General features: G+C 44.0%; 1 long non-coding RNA gene across 2 annotated transcripts in view; it reads left to right on the top strand.

Moving 5' to 3' along the window:
* Positions 1-7,177, top strand: part of LOC112945073 — a 13,626-nt gene extending 6,449 nt beyond the window's left edge. The window contains exons 2-3 of one of the 2 annotated variants that reach the window (XR_003248947.1): positions 1,478-1,676; positions 6,124-7,177. This is a non-coding gene — a long non-coding RNA (uncharacterized LOC112945073). Of the gene's footprint in view, positions 1-1,477; positions 1,677-6,043 lie in introns of both variants that reach the window. The other variant, XR_003248942.1, reaches the window with a different exon arrangement.
* Positions 7,178-9,573: the final 2,396 nt, after the last annotated feature.

Raw genomic sequence — 9,573 nt, 5'->3', positions numbered from 1 at the left:
AAAAAAAAAAAAAAAAAAAAAAAAAAAAAAAAAAAAAAACCCCAAAGCTGCATTGCAAGCAGCTAACCATTCAAGCTAACTATCTTGGCCTCTTGCATTTTCCCCCTTCTCAAATACTGCTTGGAACTGGCTGATAACAAATATACACGAACATGCCTAGTGGCCTTGTTGCCATGCTTCAGTGCCAAATTGAAACCATGCCACCCCCTAACAAACCTTGACCTGCAGTGTAATTGCTCCATTTTTCATGGTTTCCTATTTTATCTTGGCCATTTCAAATTGCATTGACCTGCCACCCACTATCCCAGACAAGTTACCAGCCAGGAGTCCAGCTTTTAAATGAAACAGGGTTTTAACTCCAAAATGGCATGAGGAATTTAACTGCTTCAAGATGTATCGTGTATTGCTAACCAAAGCCTGGAGTGCTACCTAATATATGACATCCCCATGGTAATGTCAGCAAATGCTACTGCAGTGCAGAAATAGCTGAAGCTGCCTACAGTAAAGGGAATGAGAGGGAAGATTATAGCTGTGCTGGTGAACTTCATCTCTGGAGGTTTTCAAATAAATCTGCAATTAGAGCTAAATTTTCACTGAATCATGTCTAGATTTCCAGAGGATTTTGTAGACTGAACAATATAACCCGTGATACAATGGAAAAGGTATTGGATAATTAAGATGTATTTTCAGTGGACTACTAGTCTTTTAAAGCAGTGGTGAGTAAGCCTCAGTAGAGCTAGTTTTATACCATCATCTAGAAACATAAATTTTCTCACAGTGCTTTTGAAAGTCTCTCTTTATGCTTAGACCCAGGTTAAAATATAGTCATTATAGGTGACTTCCAGGGTCACTTATAAAAAATTATTAAAAAAAAAGTGGGGAGACTTGCAGGCCCCCCACTTTTTTGTGGTAACCCATGGCAGAAGGCAAGGTTTTGGGGGAGAAGCACCTGTTTCTTCCAGATTGAAGGCTGCCTGGCCTAGCAGGGACTCGCTCTGCTGCAAAGAGGGGCCTCGTGTTTGCTTGCTATCAGGTTCTGCAGTGCCATTTCTTGATGTATGGTATTAATAAGGCAGGTGTTTTACCCAGTCCAACTGGTGTTTTTCTCCCTGGAAAGGTGTAATCCCAGGGGGTGGGAGAAGGATGTTCATGTAGTAAATCTTTTATTATTTAAATAGGAAACATTTTTTATGGGGGCTATGAGCAGTGTTTAAAAGCTACAGAGCTAGACACTCCAGGGATCAGCTGTAAACGAAGGTTAAGCCTTGTGAAGGCTCCTACCTTGACTTTTTTATTGGGATTGCTATTGTGACTAAGGCCTTGATGTTTTATTACCCTGGCCATATGGTTATGTGGTTTTGGAGAAGGGGCTTTGGCGAAGGGCAAGGGAAGAGGGAGGGGGAAGGGAGGTTGTTGTTATTCCTGTCGTGGAACAAGTCGATTCAACTTTCCCATTCTCCTGTGTCCTAACTTACAGCATATGGACATCAATTCCACATTCTTTATGGGGAAATCGCATGGGCATTGTTAAGTCATTTAATCTAAACTTTGAACGAGAAAAATAATAAGGTGATTAAGGACAACCCAAAGCTACTTGATAATGTGATGCTGATGGGATGGAGTCGCCTTTCGCTGCTGAGCTCGGACGGACACTAGTTGCTGAGTGCGGGGAAGAGGTAGGTGCTGGATTTTTCTGACTTTTTTTCAGCCGGCAGCTGCTTATGTTCTTTCCATTAGAAGAGAGGCAGACGCACGGCGAGAGAGCCTCAATGCCTTCTGCAGAGAGCTCTATTAGTTCTGAGCTGAAATTGAACCTTGCTAATTTTAAAGCACTGCAATATAGCATTTTATTTCCTCCAGCTGTGGGTCTTGACTTTGAGCTAGAAAGGGAGGGCCGAAAGACAGAGCAAAAGGAGGACTGGAAAAAATAAAACTGCAGGATGCCTGTCAATACCTGCTCTTGAGTTAGGAGACTCTGAACAGGACTGGAATTGAAAGAAATCATTAAAGTACTGCCTCCCACTGGAAATAAGTACGATCCTCATTCTCCTCTAACTGTTCAGGAGGTACAGTTCAAATACACAGAGTCAAACTCCAGAATTCATTTTCCACTTGAAATCCTTCTTAGGATGTTAAAGATGCTGGGAGCCCATAGAGTATCCTAACGGAGCGTGTGTGATAAGGCCTGTTAGTTCTTTTCATCAAAGAGGCATCCAAGAGAAGGCTTTTCAAAGAGAAAAAGGGGAATTGGGCACTTAGCTCCTACTGAGTGCCTAATTTCCCTCCTTAGAGAGGAAAAATAACCTTAGAGGAATAACCAATGAACTCTGAAGAACCCATTTCCAGATGTGGATTTATGAATTTATGATGCTGCGAATTCTCAACAGTGAAAAAGTGCTGAATTTATAGCTCATGTTTGGATTCTTTCAAAGGGGCTCACTAACTAGAGTTTTGTTGGAGGTTTCCCTAATAACTAATAAAAAAGCTAAGAAGATTAGAAACATGAAGGAATGATCAGCAGATGCCCTCAGGTTTGCAGGAATTTGCACTGGTGACATTTATGAAATGTTGGAGAAGTTGAGTATCCCGAAGTATCAGCCTACACTTTGCAAGATGCCTGAGTGATGTCGGTCTGCAGAGAAAATGAGACGCGGCGGTTTCCTTGAACCTTTAATGAGATGTGGCACATGCTGCACCAAATATTTGGCACAAGTATTTGCAGCCAGGCACAGTCTTGGGACCTGCTTGGTGTGCTTTATCTCTCTGTTCTTTGACCATCTATAGTAAATTAATGTAGTTTAACACATTGTGCTCAAATTACAGCATTATTCATAACGTTATTTCTTGCGATGGTGTAGCTGAGTTGCTGGGCGCTGCACTCTGGCAATGGAAGTTTCCCTGGTGAGGCCACATCTGGAGACTGCGTCCAGTTCTGGGCTCCCCAGGACAAGAGGGATGTGGAGCTGCTGGAGAGAGTCCAGCGCAGGGCTACCAGGATGATCAGGGGCCTGGAACATCTGCCCTATGAGCAAAGGCTGAGGGAGCTGGGCCTGTTCAGCCTGGAGAAGAGGAGGCTGAGGGGGGACCTGATCAGCGTGTATAAATACCTCAAGGGAGGCAGTGAGGAGGAGGGGGGCGGCCTCTTTTCAGTGGTGGTCAGCGATAGGACTAGAGGAAACGGCCACAAGCTGAGGCACCAAAAGTTCCACAGGAACTTGAGAAAACACTTCTTGACAGTGAGGGTGACAGAGCTCTGGAACAGGCTGCCCAGAGAGGTTGTGGAGTCTCCTTCTTTGGAGATCTTTAAAACCCGCTTGGATGCAGCCCTGTGCCCCGTGCTCTGGGTGACCCTGCGTGAGCAGGGGGGTTGGACTAGATGACTTCTGAGGTCCCTTCCAACCTTAAGCATTCTGTGATTCTAAGTTTAGGTAGTGCAAGGGGTGCTTCACAGTTGGAAGGGGACTGAGCACGAGTGGTAAAATTGCAAAATTGCCCTGAGAGTGGAAGTGCTATAGCATTGCCCGAGCTCCTTCTTTGCAAGTGCACAGGAACTGCAGAGCAACAAGAAATGGCAAACATTACTGGGTGGGAATAACTCTGGTAGTGCCAGGAAGGTGCCCTGCTGTCCCTCACCAAAAATAGCAGGGAGGGAAAATTGCTTTGCCTCCCTGGAGCCAGAAGTTTGGCGTTTCTGTGAGACCTGCAGTTTTGTTCCAGGCAGTCTATGATATTGCAGTGCCAAACCACTAACAACTAATTACATTCCTGCTAGCTAAGCCTGGCTCTGGCAATCCAGTGCTTTAATGGCCAATATTTAGATACTAACTTAGGTAAAACTATTTGTAATGTATGATTGCCAGACTCATTTCCAGTCTTGTTAGGAATTTTTTTGTGGGGCTTTTTTTTGTGCCCTTTTTTTTTTTTTTCTTTTTTAGAGGAAGGGTCGGGAAAAGGTGAGTTTAGGCTAATATCCAGCAATGTGTATGAATGCATATGTACTTTCGAACATGTGAAATGCATCATTGCTTTTGAAAGGACAAGCATAAGTTTTTGCATTTAATTTACCCCTTTATTCACAGTTGTTTTGTGCCTTGAGTGTTGTGAAGTGCTTGATCATTAGGCCTAGGATCTCCTATCCTGGTGAGATGCTAAATCCAAAGCAGGCTCGCTCTTCCTGAGGACGACCAGGGTGTCTGCATACTTTTATGTCCCTGTCTGGAAGCATGACTGCAGAGGCCAAAGATGCATCACAGACCTGCTAGGACATGGCCACTGAGTCTGCCTGTTCAATGTATCCTCTGGGCAGAGGAAGAAATACAAAGCTTTATCTGCTTGTTTCATCAAGTGCCCTGGAGCTGCTACTGCATTGGTGCAGCTGGTGGTGACCACGCTTGGGATGTTTACAAAGCCCAGAGTTAGGTTTCATAGAGGTTGACTGCACTGGTTGTCAAAGGATAGTGCAGGCCTTGCTGTTGCTAGTTCCTCTGGAGACCTCCAGCAATGAGGATGCAGTCTGAGGAAGTGAAAGAAGATCGTCTTTCACCTCCAAAAGACTCCTTCCCACTGAGATCTTCAGCACCTTGTCCTAGCAGCCTGACTGCTCTTTGGAGCAGGATGTTGTTCGGAAGCGGAAGGACCTGGGCAGAGTTGCTCTCTTTATTCATGCTTCCTCTGTGGTACTTTTTACTGGAGGATTTTCAAAAATATAGATATAGTCTGGGCTCCCAGGTTCTGATCCAGGGTAATAGGTGTTTTAGTGGCTTCCAGGAACTTTAGTGCAGATATCTGTGTTGTAAACTTCCTGTGTCAGGCATATATCCATTGCTGAGTCAAGCCTACCTGTAGTGCAACACAGAGCACACTGGCATCAGTGCATGTAAAATTAGATTAGACACTTTGGAGTGAATTTCAAGGACAGCAGCTAAACCTTCTGGCTGGTCTAGATCTTTGGCCCTAGAACTCAATAACCAAAACAGTTTAGTTCCTTGTATGTCATGAAAATACATCAGGAGAAACATAATTGGGGTTACAATGGAAAAAGATCACGTTCACTCCTGTGCACCTTTTTTAAAATCTTCATCTCTTCCTGCATTGCATAAACAATTTTAGGCAGAAAACCCCCATTACTTTGATTAGTAATCCCACTTTAACATCCCTGATGCAATATATCCTTTGGGAAGGAAACAATTGATGAGAATAAATGAAGGCTTTGCTTTTGGATCTTGGAAATGGCACTGGAACAGATATTCTAAAATACAGTCCAGCTGCTTAGCAAGCTCCTAAGAGGCTCCTTATAGAAAAGATTTGACAAGTGATTGGACACTTTCTTAGACAACTAATTTCCCCCAGCTTTCATTTTATACTATTAACCTGCAGGAAACAAACACAGTACGTTAGCTAGACACCAGCTGGATGACAAGCAGCAGACTGACAAGACACAAATCATAAGCAATATGATTTCTTAAGAGGCTTTGTAAAGGGCAAGAAATACTTTTTGTTCTGTTCCTCTGAATGCATTTGTGCAAGAGCTGTCTGGGTTATGCCAGCAAGCTGAGGCTGCCCTTCCAAATCAGTGAGCTTCTGCGTTTTAATGGCTTCGAGTAAATGAGCTATTCCAGTTACCAACAGGGAAACAGTTGCCAATCATCACAGAGAAGAAAGCAGACCTACTGCGGGGCATGAAATTAAATTTTCCAGGTAGTAGCAAGTAATTGATGCCACAATATGACCTTTGCCTAAAGCAGCCAACTCAGAGCTGTATGGAACAGCAATTGGGGTTGCCCAAAACCTGTGGCCACCAGCAAGTTTGCTCAGGAAAGAGATGACTCTGACAGGACTTTCCACTTCCTCTGGCAGGTAACTCAGTGGCTTTGCAACCTCCATGAGGTAAGGCTCAACTCTGATGCAGTGATACGGTGACCCAATAATATTTTTACACAGGTTTATTTTTAATAGCTCTTTTTTTTACAACATAGCATGATAAAACTGCAGCAAATTTGCATACAAATAACCCTTGTTCTTGTTACTGACGTATTGTTTGTAGGCAGTGACAATTCCCAGAGCCGATAGTGCAAAAATTACTCAAGAGCTTGTCTGGGTAATCCTCCTTGTGTCCTGCTGCAGAAAGCATGCACAGCTCCTTCCAGAAGGACCCTGGACATCTCTCTTGAATTGCCACCCTCTCATCTTCCGTCAGTAACATCAAGAGGCGCTGTGTCCCCAGCGTGGCTGGCTCCAGAAGCAGGCTGTAAAATTGCAGCCGCGCCAAAGGGAGCCTCTCCAACATGACTGCCCTTCACGCCTTGCAAGATCCAGCAGCTGCTTAAAAATGAGTCCTCAGACTTCTGAAGGTCCGTCTATGTATTTTCTCCAGCACATTCTCTGTAAGTTTAGTGGGACAACTTGTATGTCTGAAATTAGGTGGGAAACCAAACCATTCACTGAACAATCTGGAACAAACCTGGTGTTGCTGGGGCTTCATCACCAAGTGCAGCTTATAGTACTGAATATCAAGCCCGTTGCTGATGTTTTTACAGCTCAGCTGTAGGAACAGTAACACATTTTCTCAGGCCACTAGTGTTTTAAGCTGTGTGCTGAATGCAAATCTAATACAGCCAAGAAATGCTAAAAATGCTATCAGCTGGGAGAAATTAGATACATATCATTTAGAAATGCTCCTCCAGTTGTTTCTCAGATTATTTCTTGTTACAAATATGCATCCATAATCAGACATGAAATTGTAGCTATTTGGTTAGAAATGCCTCCTGAGTTTGGGCTTATTAGAATACAAGACCAACTGCAGAAGCAGGAAGAGATTAACAAAAATAAAATAACCCCGCACACATACACAATTAGATTTAGCTCTCTCAGCCATGTAATTTTATGATTGCAGAAAACTGGAAAGTCACAGCTCCTCTATTCAATTTAGATTGCAATCAGATTCTAATTCAGATTTCAATTAATACTTTGGAAAAATTACCACAATAGTGAAGAGGAAAAATGAACTGCAGGGACTCTCCATACAGAATGAAATGAAAGTTACAGTTTAAACATATAAGACTGATTAGAAACCCCGTGTTGTTCGTTAAGGCCACTGCGTACTAGGGAAGGACAACAAAGTCGGAGCTGTTCTTCCCCATTTTGCTTGGGTGGCTACAAGGATAACTCACCACACTGGTTTCCAGCTTGAAAGGATGAGGTTATCCACAGATTTACTGAGGATCCTCCTGGACTGTCACCCACTGCTCAGCCAGTTCTTCAGCTCACCTTTGTGCTGAAACCTGTGCAGTTAAATAGCTCAGCTTTCGCATTGCCTGTGCTCTCTGGCTCATTCGGGAGGTTTCACCACACTGCAGGAACCACACCATGCTAGTGATGGAAAAGCAGAAAGTACGTGCAAAGAAATAAGCATTTTCATCTCATTTAACAGTGTAAAGGTCAAAATAATTTTTATGTGATGTGATCTAATAGTTGGATATGCTACTGCAATCCTTCTGTGGATAGAAAGGGAATTAGTTTTGAAGAAGCTTTGAAGAAATTTTTGAAGAAATTGTAATTTGGAACATGCACTGGATACTGCATAAAGCTGAGACATAAAGCATCAGATGTCTCTTAACTGACACTTTAATATTGGTAGTTGGTCCTGAAGCCTCCCAAAATTTGACATCACACTCGGAGATTATTGTATTGATGTTGGGTGCAAAGCAGGTAGAGCCACTCAGGGGCAAAGCGATAGCTGCTGTCCCATGAGGGTGGGACCCCCAGAGTGGGTGTCTCCAGCAGGCCGAGCTGCTGGGTGCAGGTGTGGGGGCACCCTGGCCAGCAGACACCTGCACGGCCTGCAGCACGGCCGGGGCGGCTTGATGAGAGGCCAGCTGGGGCCAGGGGCCTGAGCCAATGATGCCTGCAACACATTAGGGCTTATTAGCCCGAGATTAATTCCAGACTGGGAGGGCTGGAGTGCGGCAGCCCCAGGGGTGAGAGCTGGTGCTCTCCATCGGCTCAGCTCTACTGTGCCCCGTTGTGCAGGGCAGCCATACCCCCTGCCCGATAGATGTCCTGGTGGATGTCCAGTGGCTGGAGAGCCGGGAGAATGGTCAGTGGGACCCTGCCCCATGGATGTCCTGGTGGATGCCCAATGTCCTGAGAGCCAGGAGAACAGTCGGTGGGACCCAGCGCATGGCAGAGAGGTCACTGTGGCCAGAGAAAGGGGGGCGAGCTTAGAGCACGAAGGAGATGGGCACAAAGCCCAGCTAACGAGTCTTTCCCTTCTCTTTCACTGTTTTCTACATTTTCTTCTTTGCCAGTTTCTCGCTCTCCTTGACTTTGTAGAGCCAGGAGGTTCCAGCACTAATCCCCAGGAGAGGTCAGAACAGAGAGGCAATCTCCTGAATTTACCCATCCTGAACAAGATAACTGCCTGACGAAAAGAAATTTAGCAAACATGTTATTTTTGTCCTAACGAAGCGCGCTCTCCGTGCAGCAGAGGCTGCCTGTCCTCCATGGTAATCCTGACCTTTCCTGATGGGCAGTGGCTGGGAGATTGGCAGCTAGCCTGGGGCACGAGCGCTCGCAGCAGAGATCCAGGCAAACCAACACAGTAAGAACGAGCAGGCAATCAACGAGACAGCCATCAAAATTAACATTAAGGGTGTCTTGTAGAGAATGTAATTAATTTTATGATAACATCTCTGAACTAATACTTGAGTGTCATTAAGAGGCTACATCGCTCTCAGAGCTTTGGGCTTAAACAGTTGTCTAGCTGTGTGCGGGTTATTGTTCCACCCGAATCAAAAATTGGGGGAAATAATGGGGAGAAAGAGCCAGAGCTGTTTATAGGCAACAATACAGGCTGTGCCACAACGCACTGAGTGTATTTGTGTAGCCAACAGAAGCTTCATGGTAATTTTTTGAGACCTTCCTCTCTAATCTTATGTCTTAGAGCTGTATTTAAAAAAATTCTGTAAAAGGAAGGTTAATATTTTAAAAGTGCTATAAATAGGCTTAATTTACCGAGCAATTATGGTTGAAGTTGTATTCCATGTGAAATGCTATTAGTGCCTGTTTGCCTGTTTACATTATTCCTTGTAGATTTAAATATGCATAAACATGTGCACTTTTATATGCACGAGCACTTTGTACTGTTACAGGCCAATTTTGCTCAAAAGCAACAACTTTTTAATCTCAAGAAATGTTCTGATCCATAACTATAGATCTGCATTGGAAGAATTTTAACTGTGGGAAATCCAGCTGCAGTTCTGAAGTGCACAGCTGTCACAGTATTCCTTACAAGGCACATCAAAATTCCAGGTTTTAAATGTGCTTTCCATACAATTCCCCTCCAAAAATATGCTTGCATCAGGGTCAGAAATTCCTGACTTTATGGCTTTAGTTTAATTCTTTTTGGTTGTCTCTCATTCAGATATAGACCAAAGTAAAAAGAAAGCATAGGAGATTTTCTGCTTGTCAAGGTGGCAGGAACCTCACAAGATCAATGATTTTCCAGGTGTTTTTATTTTGGGATGCAATCTGACAATAGATTCAGGATTTTTGCCAGTACTAAACTCTAATCTC

Source organism: Nothoprocta perdicaria, unplaced genomic scaffold (assembly GCF_003342845.1).
Source record: "Nothoprocta perdicaria isolate Ctin4 unplaced genomic scaffold, notPer1 scaffold_1, whole genome shotgun sequence".
NCBI lineage: Eukaryota > Metazoa > Chordata > Aves > Tinamiformes > Tinamidae > Nothoprocta > Nothoprocta perdicaria.
The sequence above is the reverse complement of the archived record's forward strand: the minus strand, read 5'-3'. Positions and strand labels throughout refer to the sequence as shown.